We start from the raw sequence: 20,298 nt of genomic DNA on the forward strand, positions 1-20,298 counted from the left end.
GACTGTTGTTATTTCTTCTTAAATATTTTGTAGAATTCACCATTGAACCCATCTAGGCTTTGAAGTCTTTGTGTGGGTATATTTTTAGTGACCAATTCAATTACCTTACATGTTATATTATGAAAATATTCAATATTCCTCATATTCTGGAGAAACTTTAGTGTGTGCAGAAAGTTCACTATGTGCCTAAGCAGTCGAATAAGTTACTAAAAGTTGTTCATGCCATTGCTTTAAACTCATCTTTTATTTCTGTAAGGTTGGTCATAATGTGGACAAAAGTATGTATTGGTTATTTTTTGAATATTTGACTTTAAATCTCTTGAAAGGGAAAATACATATTCTCACTGCATTTTGTGATGACCTATGTAGTTACATGTACCAGGACTCATTTTATTTTTATATTTGAGTTATTTTCTGATATCACCACCTTCCAACTTGTCTATTATTTCTCCCATGGTGGGGAGTCTAGCCACAGATTCTTTCAGGAAATACTGATTTAAGTATGTCTTTATTTTACCTTTATTTTTGAAGGATAGTTTAGTGTATTTAGAACTTTTGTTCTTTGTCAGTAATTTGAATGTATTAGCTTATGGCATTCTTACCTCCATTATTTCTGATGAGAAGTTGTCATTGTTTTTCTTCTTGTTTTGAATACTTTTGTATTTGTCTCTGGCATCCAGCAGTGATATATGCTCTTTTTGTAATCCCTTACTTCCTGTAGCTTCATGTTTTTTACAAAACATGGGAAATTTTTGGTGATTTTTTTCCATCAAATATATATTCTGTCCCTTTCTCCTTATTCTTTTTTTCCTGGGATTCTCAAGGCATATATTTTTTTTTTATTAATTAAAAAAAATTAACTAACACAACATTTAGAAATCATTCCATTCTACATATGCAATCAGTAATTATTAATATCATCACATAGATGTATGATCATCATTTCTTAGTACATACACATCGATTTAGAAAAAGAAATAGCAAGACAACAGAAAAAGAAATAAAATGATAATATAGAGAAAAAATAAAAATAAAAAAAAAATACAAAAATATATAAGAAAACAAAAAAACAACTATAGCTCAGATGCAACTTCATTCAGTGTTTTAACATAATTACATTACAATTAGGTAGTATTGTGCTGTCCATTTTTTATTTTTTAGAAATCATACCATTCTACATATGTAATCAGTAATTCTTAACATCATCACATAGATGCATGATCATCGTTTCTTAGTACATTTGCATTGGTTTAGAAGAACTAACAATATAACCGAAAAAGATACGGAATGTTAATATAGAGAAAAAAATTAAAGGTAATAATAGTAAGAACAAAACAAAACAAAACAAAAACCTATAGCTCAGATGCAGCTTCATTCAGTGTTTTAACATGATTACTTTACAATTAGGTATTATTGTGCTGTCCAGTTTTGAGTTTTTGTATCTAGTCCTGTTACACCGTCTGTATCCCTTCAACTCCAATTGCCCATTATCTTACCCTGTTTCTACCTCCTGCTGGACTCTGTTACCAATGACATATTCCAAAGTTATTCTCGAATGTCTGTTCACATCAGTGGGACCATACAGTATTTGTCTTTTAGTTTTTGGCTAGACTCACTCAGCATAATGTTCTCTAGGTCCATCCATGTTATTACATGCTTCATAAGTTTATCCTGCCTTAAAGCTGCATAATATTCCATAGTATGTATATACCACAGTTTGTTTAGCCACTCGTCTGTTGATGGACATTTTGGCTGTTTCCATCTCTTTGCAATTGTAAATAACGCTGCTATAAACATTGATGTGCAAATGTCCGTTTGAGTTTTTGCCCTTAGTTCCTTTGAGTAGATTCCCAGCAATGGTATTGCTGGGTCGTATGGCAATTCTGTATTCAGCTTTTTGAGGAACCGCCAAACTGCCTTCCACAGTGGTTGCACCATTTGACATTCCCACCAACAGTGGATAAGTGTGCCTCTTTCTCCGCATCCTCTCCAGCACTTGTCATTTTCTGTTTTGTTGATAATGGCCATTCTGGTGGGTGTGAGATGATATCTCATTGTGGTTTTGATTTGCATTTCTCTAATGGCCAGGGACATTGAGCATCTCTTCATATGCCTTTTGGCCATTTGTATTTCCTCTTCTGAGAGGTGTCTATTCAAGACTTTTTCCCATTTTGTAATTGGGTTGGCTGTCTTTTTGTTGTTGAGTTGAACAATCTCTTTATAAATTCTGGATACTAGACCTTTATCTGATATGTCGTTTCCAAATATTGATTCCCATTGTGTAGGCTGTCTTTCTACTTTCTTGATGAAGTTCTTTGATGCACAAAAGTGTTTAATTTTGAGGAGTTCCCATTTATTTATTTCCTTCTTCAGTGCTCTTGCTTTAGGTTTAAGGTCCATAAAACTGCCTCCAATTGTAAGATTCATAAGATATCTCACTACATTTTCCTCTAACTGTTTTATGGTCTTAGACCTAATGTTTAGATCTTTGATCCATTTTGAGTTAACTTTTGTGTAGGGTGTGAGATATGGGTCTTCTTTCATTCTTTTGCATATGGATATCCAGTTCTCTAGGCACCATTTGTTGAAGAGACTGTTCTGTCCCAGGTGAGTTGGCTTGACTGCCTTATCAAAGATCAAATGTCCATAGATGAGAGGGTCTATATCTGAGCACTCTATTCGATTCCATTGGTCGATCTATCTATCTTTATGCCAATACCATGCTGTTTTGACCACTGTGGCTTCATAATATGCCTTAAAGTCAGGCAGTGTAAGACCTCCAGCTTCGTTTTTTTTCCTCAAGATGTTTTTCGCAATTCGGGGCACCCTGCCCTTCCAGATAAATTTGCTTATTGGTTTTTCTATTTCTGAAAAATAAGTTGTTGGGATTTTTATTGGTATTGCATTGAATCTGTAAATCAATTTAGGTAGGATTGACATCTTAACTATATTTAGTCTTCCAATCCATGAACACGGTATGCCCTTCCATCTATTTAGGTCTTCTGTGATTTCTTTTAACAATTTTTTGTAGTTTTCTTTGTATAGGTCTTTTGTCTCTTTAGTTAAATTTATTCCTAGGTATTTTATTCTTTTAGTTGCAATTGTAAATGGGATTCATTTCTTGATTTCCCCCTCCGCTTGTTCATTGGTAGTGCAAAGAAAAGCTACAGATTTTTGAATGTTGATCTTGTAACCTGCTACTTTGCTGTAATCATTTATTAGCTCTAGTAGTTTTGTTGTGGATTTTTCCGGGTTTTCGACGTATAGTATCATATCGTTTGCAAACAGTGATAGTTTTACTTCTTCCTTTCCTATTTTGATGCCTTGTATTTCTTTTTCTTGTCTAATTGCTCTGGCTAGAACCTCCAACACAATGTTGAATAATAGTGGTAATAGTGGACATCCTTGTCTTGTTCCTGATCTTAGGGGGAAAGTTTTCAATTTTTCCCCATTGAGGATGATATTAGCTGTGGGTTTTTCATATATTCCCTCTATCATTTTAAGGAAGTTCCCTTGTATTCCTATCTTTTGAAGTGTTTTCAACAGGAAAGGATGTTGAATCTTGTCAAATGCCTTCTCTGCATCAATTGAGATGATCATGTGATTTTTCTGCTTTGATTTGTTGATATGGTGTATTACATTAATTGATTTTCTTATGTTGAACCATCCTTGCATACCTGGGATGAATCCTACTTGGTTATGATGTATAATTCTTTTAATGTGTTGTTGGATACGATTTGCTAGAATTTTATTGAGGATTTTTGCATCTATATCATTAGAGAGATTGGCCTGTAGTTTTCTTTTTTTGTAATATCTTTGCCTGGTTTTGGTATGAGGGTGATGTTGGCTTCATAGAATGAATTAGGTAGTTTTCCCTCCGCTTCAATTTTTTTGAACAGTTTGAGGAGAGTTGGTACTAATTCTTTCTGGAATGTTTGATAGAATTCAGATGTGAAGCCGTCTGGTCCTGGACTTTTATTTTTAGGAAGCTTTTGAATGACTGATTCAATTTCTTTACTTGTGATTGGTTTGTTGAGGTCATCTATGTCTTCTTGAGTCAAAGTTGGTTGTTCATGTCTTTCCAGGAACCCATCCATTTTCTCTAAATTGTTGTATTTATTAGCGTAAAGTTGTTCATAGTATCCTGTTATTACCTCCTTTACTTCTGTGAGGTCAGTAGTTATGTCTCCTCTTCCATTTCTGATCTTATTTATTTGCATCCTCTCTCTTCTTCTTTTTGTCAATCTTGCTAAGGGCCCATCAATCTTATTGATTTTCTCATAGAACCAACTTCAGTCCTTATTGATTTTCTCTATTGTTTTCAATTTCATTTATTTCTGCTCTAATCTTTGTTATTTCTTTCCTTTTGCTTGCTTTGGGATTAGTTTGCTGTTCTTTCTCCAGTTCTTCCAAGTGGACAGTTAATTCCTGCATTTTTGCCTTTTCTTCTTTTCTGATATAGGCATTTAGGGCAATAAATTTCCCTCTTAGCACTGCCTTTGCTGCGTCCCATAAGTTTTGATATGTTGTGTTTTCATTTTCATTCGCCTCGAGGTATTTGCTAATTTCTCTAGCAATTTCTTCTTTGACCCAGTCGTTGTTTAGGAGTGTGTTGTTGAGCCTCCACGTATTTCTGAATTTTCTGGCACTCCGCCTATTGTTGATTTCCAACTTCATTCCTTTATGATCCGAGAAAGTGTTGTGTATGATTTCAATCTTTTTAAATTTGTTAAGACTTGCTTTGTGACCCAGCATATGGTCTATCTTTGAGAATGATCCGTGAGCACTTGAGAAAAAGGTGTATCCTGCTGTTGTGGGATGTAATGTCCTATAAATGTCTGTTAAGTCTAGCTCATTTATAGTAATATTCAGATTCTCTATTTCTTTATTGATCCTCTGTCTAGATGTTCTGTCCATTGATGAGAGTGGTGAAATGAAGTCTCCAACTATTATGGTATATGAGTCTATTTCCCTTTTCAGTGTTTGCAGTGTATTCCTCATGTATTTTGGGGCATTCTGGTTCAGTGCGTAAATATTTATGATTGTTATGTCTTCTTGTTTAATTGTTCCTTTTATTAGTATATAGTGTCCTTCTTTGTCTCTTTTAACTGCTTTCCATTTGAAGTCTAATGTTGGATATTAGTGTAGCCACTCCTGCTCTTTTCTGGTTGTTATTTGCATGAAATATCTTTTCCCAACCTCTCACTTTCAACCTATGTTTATCTTTGGGTCTAAGATGTGTTTCCTGTAGACAGCATATAGAAGGATCCTGTTTTTTAATCCATTCTGCCAATCTATGTCTTTTGATTGGGGAATTCAGTCCATTGACCTTTAGTGTTATTACTGTTTGGATAATATTTTCCTCTAACATTTTGCCTTTTGTATTATATATATCATATCTGACTTTCCTTCTTTCTACACTCTTCTCCATACCTCTCTCTTCTGTCTTTTTGGTTCTGACTCTAGTGCTCCCTTTAGTATTTCTTGCAGAGCTGGTCTCTTGGTCACAAATTCTCTCAGTGACTTTTTGTATGAGAATTTTAATTTCTCCCTCATTTTTGAAGGATAATTTTGCTGGATATAGGAGTCTTGGTTGACAGTTTTTCTCTTTTAGTAATTTAAATATATCATCCCACTGTCTTCTAGCTTCCATGGTTTCTGCTGAGAAATCTGCACATAGTCTTATTGGGTTTCCCTTGTATGTGATGGATTGTTTTTCTCTTGCTGCTTTCAAGATCCTCTCTTTCTCTTTGACCTCTGACATTCTAACTAGTAAGTGTCTTGGAGAACCCCTACTTGGGTCTAATCTCTTTGGGGTGCTCTGCACTTCTTGGATCTGTAAATTTAGGTCTTTCATAAGAGTTGGGAAATTTTCAGTGATAATTTCTTCCATTAGTTTTTCTCCTCCTTTTTCCTTCTCTTCTCCTTCTGGGACACCCACAACACGTATATTTGTGCGGTTCATATTGTCCTTGAGTTCCCTGATACCCTGTTCAAATTTTTCCATTCTTTTCCTGATAGTTTCTGTTTCTTTTTGGAATTCAGATGTTCCATCCTCCAAATCACTAATTCTATCTTCTGTCTCTTTAAATCTATCATTGTAGGTATCCATTGTTTTTTCCATCTTTTCTACTTTATCCTTCACTTCCATAAGTCCATGATTTGTTTTTTCAGTTTTTCTATTTCTTCTTTATGTTCAGCCCATGTCCTCTTCATGTCCTCCCTCAATTTTTCGATTTCATTTTTGAAGAGGTTTTCCATTTCTGTTCGTATATTCAGCATTAGTTGTCTCAGCTCTTGTATCTCATTTGAACTATTGGTTTGTTCCTTTGACTAGGCCATATTCTCAAGCTTCTGAGCGTGGACAGTTATCTTCTGCTGCTGGCGTCTGGGCATTTAGTCAAATTTCCCTGGGTGTTGGACCCAACAAGGTTGTAAGATTTTCTGTGAAATCTCTGGGTTCTGTTTTTCTTATCCTGCCCAATAGGTGGCGCTCGTGGCACACGTTTGTCTGCAGGTCCCACCAGTAAAAGGTGCTGTGGGTCCTTTAACTTTGGAAAACTCTCGCCGTCCGGGATGTTCGCTAGCCGAAGTGGCTTGGAAGAGTTCCAGCGGGCCCAGGGTCCGAACGCGGGGAAGGTCGCTGGCTGCCGCAGCCCGGGAAAGCGCCCGTCCGAATTTTGGCCCGGGGTGCCAAGCTTGGCGGGACGGCACCAGCCGCAGCGGCCCACCCGGGAGAGTGCACGTTCCCGGGGAGTCACGGGTTTGGAAGGGCCCCCCCCGTCACCGTTCTCCGCGGCCTGGGGATTTCCGATCCAATTCTCTCAGTTGGTCTGGGGGGCCGCGCGTGGTGTGGGTGCCAGCCGCCGGGGTTCCAGGGGACCGCCTGTCCAATTCTCCCAGCTGGCCCGGGGAGGGGGAAGGGAGTGACTCCGGCCGCTTGCCGCCCCGCCCGGTGAAGCCCACGCCCCTCGGCGATCTCACCAGAGCGGGTTCTCTCAGCCAGCCAGCCGTTCCAGGATGGGGTACGCTGTCTTTTTTATCTCTGTCATGACTTTGGGAGCTGTTCCGTATCGTTTCTACTCCCCTAGTAGCTGTCCTGAGGAGAAACTGAATCCATGTGGCAGATGAAGATGCAAAACCAGCTGTTGCCTTGTAATAATAAACTCCTTTCAAATTTTATTGACTTCATTCATTTCATGATTCTGTGGATTGGGCCCTGCTGATCCCAGGGGGTCTCACTCTAGTGGCTGCACTCACTGGAAGATCAGGGGGCTCAAAGGTTCAGGCTGGCCGCACTCAGAAGCCTACCAGTTCGTTCTGGGTGTTGGTTGGGGCTCCTCGTTTCATCCTACAACAGGAAAGACTGGCTTCTTCCACGGTAGAAAGTGGGCAGGGGCAGAAACCACACAGCTTCTCAATGCATGCATTTTTAATACACTTAGTTCAATAAGGTATTTCACTGGTTTCTGAGACTCTGTTTAATTGTGTTTTTTTTATTCTTGCTTCTTTATATTCTTAAGATCATATAATCCCTATGGATCTGTTCCTCAAGTTTACAAATTATTTCTTCCACCAACTCTAATCTATTGTTGAGCACATGTAGAGAAATTTTCATTTGTTATTGTATTTTTATTTCTGGAATTTGCATGTTTTAAAATAATTTCTATGTATTTCTCAATCTCTTTTTGATGATTTATTGTAATCATTCTTTCTTTTTGTAGTAAATAAAAAACTTAACAAGAAATGCGCTTTTCCAGCCACAAATGTCCTCAAAAGTTAACAACAACAATAGCAAATATATATAAAAGCCATATTTCACAGTTAAGCAACCAAAAGCTGCCCCAATTATAGCCTTTAAACAACATGGGAGCCTCCTCCCTCCCTTTTAGGAAGTATATGCAGAGTTCCAAGTCCTCTGTCTGAAATGCTTTCTACAGAGAGAGGTTAAGAATCAATGCACCTTTCTGAAAATTTTTCTGATAAACCTTTTTAAAACAAGTATGTCCAGGAAAACTGCATTCTGGTTCACTCTTGGATTAGTTCAAAGTCCAAGAATTATATTGCTCAGACTCGTCTGGTCCTACCCTGCTGACTAGACACAGGGGACTTGTTTTCATACCACCACCTGTCCATCTTCTTCAACATTCTGTAGATCATTCTATTGGCTTCCTAGATCTCACAGTGGAAAAGAGGAGTCCCATAGGGTCCATTCAAAGAATCTTCAAGTTACATCTCTTCAAAAGCATGTTCAGAGCATACTCCATTTGATTTTTTTAATTCTCATGAACAGCCAGGCATCAGCAGAGTTGTCAGTCTGAACATTGCAGATATCCTATCCTCATTGACGTTGTTGAGTAAGTATTCTTCATTTTGGCTATAGATGATAATTTTTTAGTGATCATGGTAGAAATTCACCTGAAAGTTGCCATCATTGAAGAGCATCATCAAGACCTTATTAGATTTTAGTCACTGAAGGAGGTAGAGCTGAGGTCTTCAAATATTGATAGCACTAGGCAGATCTCCACCATTCATGAAGTTCTCCTCTAAGTCATGAGAAAAGTATTTCCGCACGTCACTTGGCTAATGAATTGTTCAGGGATGTCTTCTGTGGAAAAAAAACAAAACAAAACAGAGCAATGGCCATGATTTGCATAATAGTGAACTGTGGCTTTTTTTGTTTGGAAGGAGACATGTGAGCACCATTGCTGAAAAGAACTACAATAGTATGGTCTGAAAGCTGGTACCCTAAGCTGTATTTTTCAGAGTAATCATTCCACTTGGTGACCCAATGAGATGATATGCTCAGACGTGGTTCGGGAATGCAATCAACTTCTGGCATGTTTTTTAGACATCCTACAACTAGTCTTGCCACTGTATCTGCAAAACTTCCCATGGTAATGTCCTTAAGGCATTCGCTACTGCTACTACATCTTCCAGGAGTCCCTCTGATTGTCACCCAGACAGCATCCCCAATCTGCTGCTTGTTTTCTACTGCACATGTTCCAGATCAGGCAAATGTAGTGGTAGGTGCCTGGAGCTCCTTATCTGTCCTATATTGGCTGGGTTGCTGAGTTATTGAAGTCTTTTTCAAGGCATGGGTAAGCTTGTAAATTTCTTCATCTTCTTTAGATATTCTATTATGTGTGTCAATATATATCTTGCTTTGTCTTTTTTTGTGAACCAATTTCTTAAGGATTTCTTAAAGCAATTCTTCACTGGGCTTCACAGGTGGAAATCTGGAACTATTACAACAGCTGGAAGAAAGTCTGTCAGGTGTGAAGCCCTCCAAAAAAAAAAAATTCACATCAAATGATGTCATCCTAACTAGGGCAATCCTATGGATTTTGGGCCAACATGCTAGCTATTAAGTGCTTTGCAGGAGCCAGCAATGAAGATGGCATTGTATGTCCTGCTTCTCTTATACACCTGTAAGTTTCTTTCAGATCTATAGTTTCAAACACTGTGTACATTACACAGCCTAAGGCCCAAATGTCTGATTCACAGCTATGTCCTCGTTCACTGAGTACTTCTGGAGAGAGATAATTGGGAGTACCACATATTGTTCTCCTTCTGTGTCCCAAGGGTTCCAGCCTTGCTGCCAAACCAAAGTCCCCAACTTTTATTTCCATGGCTTCATTAATAAAAACAGTTTTCTAGTTTGAGACTTCTGTGCAAAATTTCTTGTTCATGAAGATACTTTAGTCTAGATATAATCTGCTTGAGGTAGTATCATACTCTGGCTCTGTCAACACCTTACTTTAAAGATATAAGCCACGGATTGTATACTGCAGTATTCCATGAGAATGTAAATGTTTTCTTTGTCCTCAAAGTAGTGATAAAACTGTGCTACATGCCTAAGGTGAAGAATTCTATGAAGCTCTATTTCTTTGTTAATCGTTTGCTTTTGATGAGGTTGAGTACTCTGCTGTGAGGAATCATTTTTACAGCATAGACTGTGTTGTTTGTCAAATCTGCCAACTCATAACATTTTGCAAAGCCACCTTTTCCCATCACTTTGCCCAGGCAGTAGTGTTTCCCAGTCATGGGGTCCACGATACTCCATGAGATCTCAGCCCTGGGTGCCTGTGGTGGGGGTGGGGCACCTGTGCCTGTGGATGTGGCACTGTGGCTCCTTGGGGGGTCTGCTGCTGCTGCTGCTGCTTCAAGTCCTGGTCCTAAGCCTTGCCCAGAGCCTGCTTGCCCATCTTGGTGCTTGCAGCAGGGTGATAGGTGATAGTTTGCAAGATCTCCATTAAGGGAATAGTTCACAAAAGCTCCATTATCAAGCCATTGTTCAACTATGCTGTCAGCTCCGAGGCACAGATTACATCCAAACTTGCCCTTGAGCCCCGTGATGCCAGCCTACTGGAGCCCGAGGCCCTTGCCCAACTATGTGAGTGAACACGCACTGAAATCATATATTAGGCTGGGGAGAGGCGGAGACTCGGAAAGGGATAGATGTCACAGCTCACCATCCACCAGAAGGTGTTGTGTGAGGTGGTTGGGTGAGTGCATTCATGAACTTGGAATACCCTGAAGTGTGAACCCTATCTTTTCTCTCAAACTGGCATGGTTGGTCTCTCCACAGTGCCTCAAACTCGGCAAGAGCTAGCTCTGTCAGGGGCCAGACCAGCAAGGTTGGTTGGGCGGAATTGGTCCTGAGACCCATTTTGAGTGGCCAGCACAGAGGGACGCCAGTGGCGAGCAGTGCTTGCCATGTTGGAGAGGCCGTCCCGGACCGCCATCCATTGAAAGAAAAGATAGGGTTCACACTTCAGGATGTTCCAAGTTCATGAATGCACTGCCGATTGGGAGGTCCCCGGGGTAGGCTCCTCTGTCAGAGGTCAGAGTTAGTACTTAACCTCGGACAGGGAGGCTGGTGCCCAAATTCTGGAATGCCTTTAATCATTCTTTCTTAAAACTCTAAACAATGTTCCCTTTACTTCTCTGTGAGTATTTAAAATAGCGACTAAGTCTGTATATTCAAAGTCCAACAAGTAACTTCACTCAGACAAAGATCCTATGGGTTCTGGGTGGTTTTTGCTGTTGTCATTGTTGTTTATCTGTATATATGTTACTCCTTCCTGGTTAGTTGCTTGCCTCAAGAATTTTAGTTAAAAATGAGTATTTCCTATAATATATTGTTGGAACTTTGGATATTTCCCCCTATAGTTGATTGTTGCTACTATTTGTGTATTTGTTTAGTAACTTGCACAGACCAATTCTGCGTAGTTTGATACTTTTACTGTGTGGAGCCACTTATGCCTCTGCCCAGTTTTTATTTATTTTTTGTTTTGATTTTTAAGCCACTTAATAAAGATTACACTTGGATCAACATAGCTTATTGATCAGCTGGTGACTGGCCAGATGCATTTATATGCCACAAAGCCTACAGAATCATACTCATTGTGATGGATCAGTGTGTGACTAGGGGTAGGCATTCAATGTACATTTTTCTGAATTTTACTTTCTGCATTCACAAGGTCACATTCAACCAAGGACAAGTGACTTGCTGATACTCTTCCTGTTACCTCTTGTGGTAACATATGCGCTCTGGTGCATGTGCAGACTTGGATGCCAGGGGTAAAAGGGATCTTATTAATGCACTATTTAACCTTTTCATTCCCCAGTGTTTCACATTAAATTCATGTCTGGTCTCTTCCAAGCCCACATAGAGACTTTAGGCTGCTGTAATACAGATATCCCCTGAGTATTTGCCAGTGAGATTGCAATTATTTTCTACCATGTCTTTAGCCATGTGTTTTCCATTCTCTGTTAAAAATAAAGTGAAAGTCTTCCAGTAGTGGTAATAGAGATGTCAGTCCTCATGACCAGTACTGTGATAAGTCTTCCTCTCCATGTAGCAGAGTGGGGACAGGAGTATTCTCAGGCTAAAAAGCAACTGATCTCCAGTATTCTAATTAAGGTAGACTTTATTTTCCTAAATAAACAACTCACAATTTGTTTGTATGTCTTTTGTCAATTTTCCTGATTTTGGGTTAATTGTAGTTGACAATATTGTACAGTTTCATTATTTACTGAACTGCTCACCCAGTCATTCCAGAACTCTGAGCCACTGATTTTTTTTAGGTGCATGGTCCAGGAATGGAACCTACATGTCCAGCATGGAAAGCAAGCATTCTACCACTGAACCACCCATGCACCCTGAGCAATTGATTTTTGACAATGGTACAGAAGCTTTTCGAAGAAGAAATTTGTGGTAGGTAGAATTATGTACCCCAGAAAAAACTATGTTCTCAATTTTAACCCTATTCCCATATGTGTGAACTAGTTCGTAAATAGTATCTTTTGAAGATGTTATTTTTAGTTAAAGTGTGACCAATTGAATCAGAGTGGGATTTTCCTACTACTGTAGGCCTTATAAGGAAAATCCTGGGGATGAGCCAGAGGCCAGAAGTTAACGGTGTTAGGTTTTGGAAAAAAGAATTGTAAGAGCAAAAGGAACTCTTGATGCAGAGTCCCCTTCAGCCCCCCTCCTCAGCATCCTTGGCAGGTCCAAGGATCCAGATATAAACCAACTGCCATCCTGCCTGGTGGTATATCCTTCAGATGAATGGAGACATCCCAGATAACTAGAAATACAGTCATAATCTGTCTCTGCTGATAACACCCTCCCCTACCAGTGCCTCACCCTGCCTGATACATGCAGCTGCACATCAAAGGAGAATAATGTGTCAGTACCTCAGCAGTCTATCATACCCTAAGTCAACAAGTCCCTATCCAATCAAGGGACAACACACCATTTAGTGGGCACCTCCCCTCCTGGCACCACTCCCCCTTTAAAACACAGCTCCAAGAACAAAGAGCAGGAGCCATCTTGCTTTCCTTTCACTAGCAGGTTTTGCTGGCTCATGCCTGCCTGCTTTCTCCCTGATTTCTTTCTGCTTTCTCTCTCTTCAATAAACCTGTTAAACTTTGACTCACTGTCTCATGTGGATTCCTTAAGAACTCTGTGCCTAACAAATGGAATCCAGAAAAGAAGAGAAGACATCTCCATCTGATGCAAGGCAAAGACACAAGCCAAGAAGTCCAAGGATTGCCAAAATCCAGAGTCAGAATTCTACAGATCTTGGGGAGAAAAGAATTACGTTTGTGATGTCTTGATTTTGAAATTTTCCTGGCTTCAAAGCCATGACACAATTCCCATTGTTCAAGTCAAAACTTTGTGTGGTATTTGTCATACAAGCCAGGAAACTAAGAGGAAAAGGACTGTCCTTAAAAAAAAAAAAGTACTGAAGAATTGAACATCTATATGCAAAAATTCAACCTAAACCTAAAACTCATGCTTTATACATAAATTAACTCAAATAGATCATAGATCTAAATACATAATGAGAAACTATACAAATTTAGAAGGAAAGATAGGAGAAATCTTTCTGAACTGTGGTTAGACAATAAGTTCTTAGATATGCTACTATAAGCACAAATCCACAAAAGAAGAAATTGATAAATTGGATTTATCACAATTAAAATAGTTTGCTCTAACAAATACATTGTTAAGATAATGTAAATGCAAGAAGCAGACTGGGAAAAATAGTCATGTTACACATCCAACAGAATAAATATATGTAGAGTATATAATGAATGTCCAGGATCAGCACTAGAAGAAATAACCTAATTAAAAAATGGAGAGCTCAAGATCAGCCCCGCTCCATGGAAAAGTTAGAGAAGGGATGGGAGGGTGACTGAGGTGGAAATTCAGGAGTGCAGCTGACCTGGGAGATGCTTCTGCAACACACAGGGCAGTCCTAGTTGCAAAGGCTAAGGAACTGAGAGGCAGAAGGCTGGAGCCTGGCACAGAGGCACAGAGCCCATGGGAATGCATGGACAGGAGCTGGAGACTAGGAAGTAAGCCAGGCCACATTCTTTGGGTGCACTACACTCACGAGTACAGTGATGGTGGCTCAACCCACACCCCACACACCCAAGCCCCATCATCTGCTCCCATTCTCTGCACTCCAGGTGTCCCCACCCCATCAGCCCCCAGTGCACAACATCCCCACATCCACACCCCAAGTGAAGCCCAATCCACCTCTCTTATACTTCTCCAGAGCATTACTTCCCCTACCCTGTTCCCTGCAGGCTGTTGCCAGTGCATAAATGTTGTGGGCACTAACCTCCATACTCAGGCTACCCCCACACCTTGCCCATAGTGTCACACAGATTCACCCCCCACCAAGTGCACATCATTTTATGGCACTCCTAGACCCACACATGTGCACAGGCCCCCAATTATGTCATTCAACTCTGTGAATCTCAGTTTACAGCAGACCTAGAAGAGTGCATGTGCACAGCTCTCCCCAGCTTTGAGAAAGTGCTGACCTGAATATCCAGGTCAAATCTGCCTCCAATTTATGAAAACATAACACCAACCTGTTGCCAGAGCTCTATGCATGCACACGAAGGGCCCTGTGCTTTAGACCAGTGTGCACCAGGGTTACACCCCCTATCCCAGTGCACCTGCACAGCTACATCCTTCCTGGCCACTGGGCACCCATGTTCACAAGCATCAGCTTAACATCCCCAACCTGTGCCTATAACTGCCCCGAAACAAATCACTGCACTGAGTGTACTACGCTGCACCCTGCTCCTTGCTGTACGTCCATGCCGCAAACATAAGGCCTTAGACTATTGAAAGAAATCAACTCCCAAAGTAAATCAATCAAGATACTTACATGCCATGAAGACAGCAGAAGATCACTAAGAATATCACAATGCAGACAGATAGAGCCCTGCCTAATGACCAAATTAAAATACCAGAGGAGACACAGACGTTGGAACAACTAATCAAAGATGCTCATACAACTCTACTTAATAAAATAAGTGGGATAGCAAATGACATAAAGGAGATCAAGAAGACAGTAGAAGAGCATAAAGAGGAATTTGAAAGAATAAATAGAAAAATAGCAGATATCACAGAGATTAAAGACTGTTGAACAAATGAAAAACATACTAGAGGCACACAACACCAGAAGAGACAGAAGAAAATGATATAGAGGACAGGATAACTGACTTTGAAGATTTAAAACAGCAAAAGGCAAAAAAGATGGAAAAATTTTAATTGAATCTCAGGGAAATGATAGACAAAACAAAGCACACAAATATAAGAATCATTAGAGTTTCAGAAGGAGAAGAGAGGAGTAAAGGAATAGGAAGAGTAGTTGAGGACATAATGGGGAAAACTTCCTAACCCTTATAAAAGGCATAAACATACAAGTCAAGGAAGTCCAAAAAACTCCAAACAGAATAATTCCAAATAGGCCTTCCCCAAGACACATACTAATCATTCTGTCAAATGTTGAAGAGAAGCAGAAAATTCTGAAAGTGGCAAGAGAAAAACAATCTACCACATACAAGGGAAACTAAATAAAACTGAGTTCAGACTACTCAACTAGCATCCTGGAAGTGAGAAAGCAGTGGAATAATATATTCAAGATCCTGAAAGAGAAAGGCTTTCAGACAAGAATTCTGTACCCAGCCAAATTATCCTTCAAAACTGATGGAGAGATTAAAGTTTCACACACAAAGAAGTCCTGAAAGAATTTTTCAACAAGAGACTGGCCCTACAAGAAATACTAAAAGGCATTTTTCCAGCTGAAAAAAAATACGGGAGAGGGAGGTCTGGAGGAAGGCACAGAATTGAAGAGCACCACCAAGGATAATTTAAATAATACAAAGGGAAGGATGGAAAAGAAAATATAGATCTGACAAATAAAATAAAAAATATAAGATAGTGGATTCAAGAAACACATTTTCAGTAATAAATTGAATGTTATCAGACTAAACTTACCAATTAAAACATACAGATTGGCAGAATGGATTAAGAAACATAATCCAGCTATATGCTGCTTACAAGAGACTCATCTTAGATGCCAGGGTACAAAGAGATTGAAAATGAAAGGATGGAAAGAGATTTTCCATGCAAGGAGTAACCAAAAGAAAGCAGGAATAGCTATACTAATATTGGACAAAATAAACTTTAAATGTAAAGACATCATAAGAGACAAAGAAGGACACTATAAACTAAGTAAAGAGTAAATTCACCAAGAAGATATTAAAATAAAAAATGTTTATGCTTCCAATCAAGGAGATAAAAAGTACATGAGACAGATAATGGCAAAATGGAAGGGAGCAATACGTATTTCAACAATAGTAGTAGGAGACTTCAATACACCACTCTCCTCTATAGATAGAACAACCAGACAGAATATCAACAAGGAAATAGAGAAGTTAAATAACTTGATAGATGAATTAGACCTAGCAGACATATATAGGTCATTGCACTCCAAAACACAAGGATATACATTCTTCTCTAGTGCTCATGGACCATTCTCCAGGACAGATCATACACTGGGACACAAAACAGGATGCAGTTGAGAACAGAATGGAAGTGGGAAGGAAGAAAAAGGACTATTTTAGTGCTATTTGGCATGTTTAGTATTGCATGCAATAGTTTGGTAACAAATAAAACTTTATAAATCCCAGATCTAACACACCCCAATTGATATCAGACCTTTTTATCTCTCTCCTGGATCCCAAATTGTTTCCCCTTTGTCTTTAGATATTCAGGGCACCTCCCTGGCAGGAAGTACAGTCAACCCCTGTTGGGGACTGAAGCATGTCCCCACAAAATACATGTTCAAATCTTAATTCATATTTCTGTGGATGTAAAGCCATTTGCAAATAGGACCTTTTCAATGTGTTATTATTAGTTAAGTGGTGGCCAAAGTGAATCCCACAGCATGTGTTAATCCATCTGACTGGAGGCCTTACATAGAGAGGAAATTCAGACATAGTCAGTAAAAGCCAGAAACTACATGAGGGAGAAATGTGAAGTCACCAGAAATAAGAAGCCAAAGAGAGAGAGATTTCCATTTGACAGAGAATGATCTTCACTAGAACATACTAACTCTGGGAAAAAGCATGGCCATGTGGACATCATGATGGATGACTTCTAGCCTTCAAGACTGTGGGACAATAAATTCTTTTCATTTAAGCTGACCCATTGTGTGCTAATTGTCCTAGCAGCCTTGGTAGATTAGGCAGCCCATATGCAGCCCAATGGGGCAGCATCAGGAGGAAAAGATGTGTGGTTGAAGTATATGACTCCATTATAGTCCCTAGCATTGCCTCCCAGGTCCTGGAAAACCTATGAGCATACACTTCTAAAGATGCCTCTGCTTGTCCTGTATGCACAAGCAGTCCTTCTAGAGATCCAAGGGACTGTTGCTATGGATATACCCACAACATTCCCTGCTTTCAATGCCACAGGTCCCATTCTTACCCCCTTTTTGGGAAAAAAAAATCATGTTTGTATGGGGTCAGTAATTGACTACATTTTATAACTCTAAATTCTATCACACTGATAGGTTATTGTATGATTGAATGAATGGATTAATAAATAACTGATCTAATGAATATCTAAATGAATGGGCTTTCTGTACCATGGAGGTGAAATAAGAATGTGATGCTTAGTCATGTGGACTCAAAAGATGATAAGGTAGCAAGTCCTTCCCCAATCATTTCTTGATACCAAAGGTTTGACTTTGTTAAATTATTCCTGGACAAGATGAAGTCTTTTAGTTAACTGAGTTTCTATATCAAGCTATCATCCAAAATTTCATCATTGTGAAGGGAATCTAATAGGTCAAATATTGCAATCTCACATTCATAGGTGCAACAATACTGCCCATAAGCCTGTGCATTTTTATGGTGTATATCTCCAGTCTGATGAGAAGTTATAGATTCTTCCATGGGGAGAGAAAATTTTAACTATTCTATTGTCAAGTTGATGAGTTTCAGTTTGAAAGGTAATAAGGATAGAGAGTTTTTGTTTTGTTTTGTTTAAACTAAGCTAAAAACAAATAGATCCTGAAGACAATTGGAGCCCAGGGGTAATGGGCAGGGAGTCACTTTAGTCTATCAGGGCTGCTATGGTAGATACTGCACAATGGATGGCTTACACAACAAGCATTTATTGTTTCAGAGGATTATTGCTAGGCTTTCCATATTATGTGACTCAGAATCCTCATAGATTGAAGGAAAAGGCACTGTGGTTGGGAGAGATAAAAAATGAGGAAGAAAAAGGACAAAGACAGGGAGAGAAGGAGGATTGAGCAGGGCTGATGAAACCAGCACTCTAAATTTTAGCCACCTCCATTTATAAGCCAATCTGGAAAAGAGGAAAGAAACATGGATAAAGAAGGAAGGAAACAATCACAATGTTGTGAACAACAAATTTAGTCTTGGATTTCTCTTGACTATAAATGGAAAATAGCCTGCTATCCAGCGGTTCTGACTCAAAATATCCACTCCAGTTTGACCTATAGTTCCTCAGCCCCTGCATCCTAGGCTGTTACAGTTTGCTAAAGCTGTTGGAAAGCAATATACCAGAAATGGGTTGACCTTTAAATGGGGATTTATTAGCTTACAAATTTACAAATTTCATTGGGCCATGAAACTCTCCCAATGAAGGCATCAGCAGGATGATAACTTCTCTAAAGAAAAACCACTGGCATCTGGTTTCTCTGTCATATAGCCAGATATATAGCTGCTGCTGGACCTTTGCTCCCCAGTTTCATTGCTTTCAGCTCCTGGTTCCAGGGGCCTCCTCTTTGAGCTTCTGTGGGTCCTTGTTTAGCATGTCCAGGGCTTTCCTCTTTCAGGTCTCCCTAAACTTCTCTGGCTGTTTCTCTCTGAGCTCTCAGGGCATTTTCTGTCCTTTATCCTCACAAAGGACTCCAGTAAAGGAGTCCACCTTGAATGACCACATCTCAATAGAGATAACCTAAGCAATAGGTCCCACCCACATAGGCCTGCACACACAGGCATGGATTAAAAGAACATGACCTTTTCTATGGTACATAACGGCTTCAAACCAGCACACTCCACCCTCTGGACTCCAGAAAGACATGTTCTTTCTATATGCAAAATACATTCATTCCATCCCAGAAGCCTTAAATCATTTCAGTAACAATACTGAGTACAAAGGCTCATCAAAATCAGTTATAGCCATGGTCTGTCCCAAACTTCTCCAGCTGTGAACCTGTGAGATCTGTAACAAATTATCTGCTTGTAATATATGAAGGAGAGGCAGTCATAGAATAAATATTCCCATTTACATAGAAAGAAATTGGAGGGTTAACAGGGGTTACTGGACTGAAATAATTCCAAAGAACTGTAGGGCATACTTCATTAAGTTTTAAGGTCTGAGAGTCATCTACAGAATAATGTTTTATCCTCAGGGCTTGAGAGGATAGCAGTTCCACCTTCTCTAAGGGTGTGTGCAGCACCCCTGCTCTCCCCAAGCAGTGGGGTGAGCCTCCAATATCTCCAAGTACTGGGGTGAGGCTCCAACATCTCTAAGCACTTGGGTGAGAGCGCCAATATTTCCAAGCAGTGGGGTGGGGCTCCAACATCTCCAAGCTCTGGGGTGACAGCTATGTTCTCGGCCTTGCATTTTCAAGTATCTGGGTGGCACTTGGACTCTCTGCCATCTCTGAGGCATATGCCTTATCCCCTCAGAAAGTAGGGTGGCAGCCAGATTCTCCCCAGTCCCCAGGGAATGTGCTCCACCCTCTCTGAATCCTGGGACAGCAGCATTCTTCCTGAACAACGGGGAGGCCAAACTCACCTTATTCCCCTCTTAGGTATCTGAGAGTCCTGGGTGGTTGCACTCTTCATGAACACCTGGGGAGGAAGGCTCACCCTCTGCCAACTCTGGGGCAGACTCACCCTCTCCATGTGCATGGGTGGGCCCACTCTCCTGGCCACGGCTTCTTTGGTCCAGAGGTTACTTCCATGGTTCTGCCTTTGAATTGCCATGATTTCACTCTGTCCCTTTTAATTCAGGCTGGCAGTGGTTCTGTTTATCATACAGATCTCACAAAAACCTCATCTGTTTTGTACACGAACACAGGGGTCCCAAATCAGACAATGGGACTTCCAACAAATCCTGTATGAATGGTTGCATTTCCCATCCTTACTTGACTGAAATTGTTGATTGGTTTCATGTTTGGTTAAATTCTTACATCATACAGGGAGTATTTCCTGGGAACTCATTTTCCAAAGGCTCAGAATTTTCCAAACTATCAATTTCTTGTTTCTTGGTACCCAAGAGTTCAGTTCTCAGCTTACACCTTTCCTCTCTCATTTTACTAAAGCTGCAAGGAGAAGCCAGGCTGCATTTTCCACATTTAGATTGGAAATTCCACCAGCTGTCCAAGCCATGACCCTCACACTCTGCCTTCTACCTGGTACCAGGACTCAATTTTG

General features: G+C 39.9%; 1 protein-coding gene and 1 pseudogene across 25 annotated transcripts in view; both read right to left on the minus strand.

Moving 5' to 3' along the window:
• Positions 1–20,298, minus strand: part of LOC143653454 (olfactory receptor 14I1-like) — a 255,537-nt gene that overhangs the window by 202,778 nt on the left and 32,461 nt on the right. The gene's annotated exons all lie outside the window — the stretch shown is intronic.
• Positions 7,683–12,665, minus strand: LOC143652976 (serine/threonine-protein kinase PLK2 pseudogene; annotated as a pseudogene).

Source organism: Tamandua tetradactyla, chromosome 13, assembly GCF_023851605.1.
Source record: "Tamandua tetradactyla isolate mTamTet1 chromosome 13, mTamTet1.pri, whole genome shotgun sequence".
In the NCBI taxonomy this organism is placed as follows: domain Eukaryota; kingdom Metazoa; phylum Chordata; class Mammalia; order Pilosa; family Myrmecophagidae; genus Tamandua; species Tamandua tetradactyla.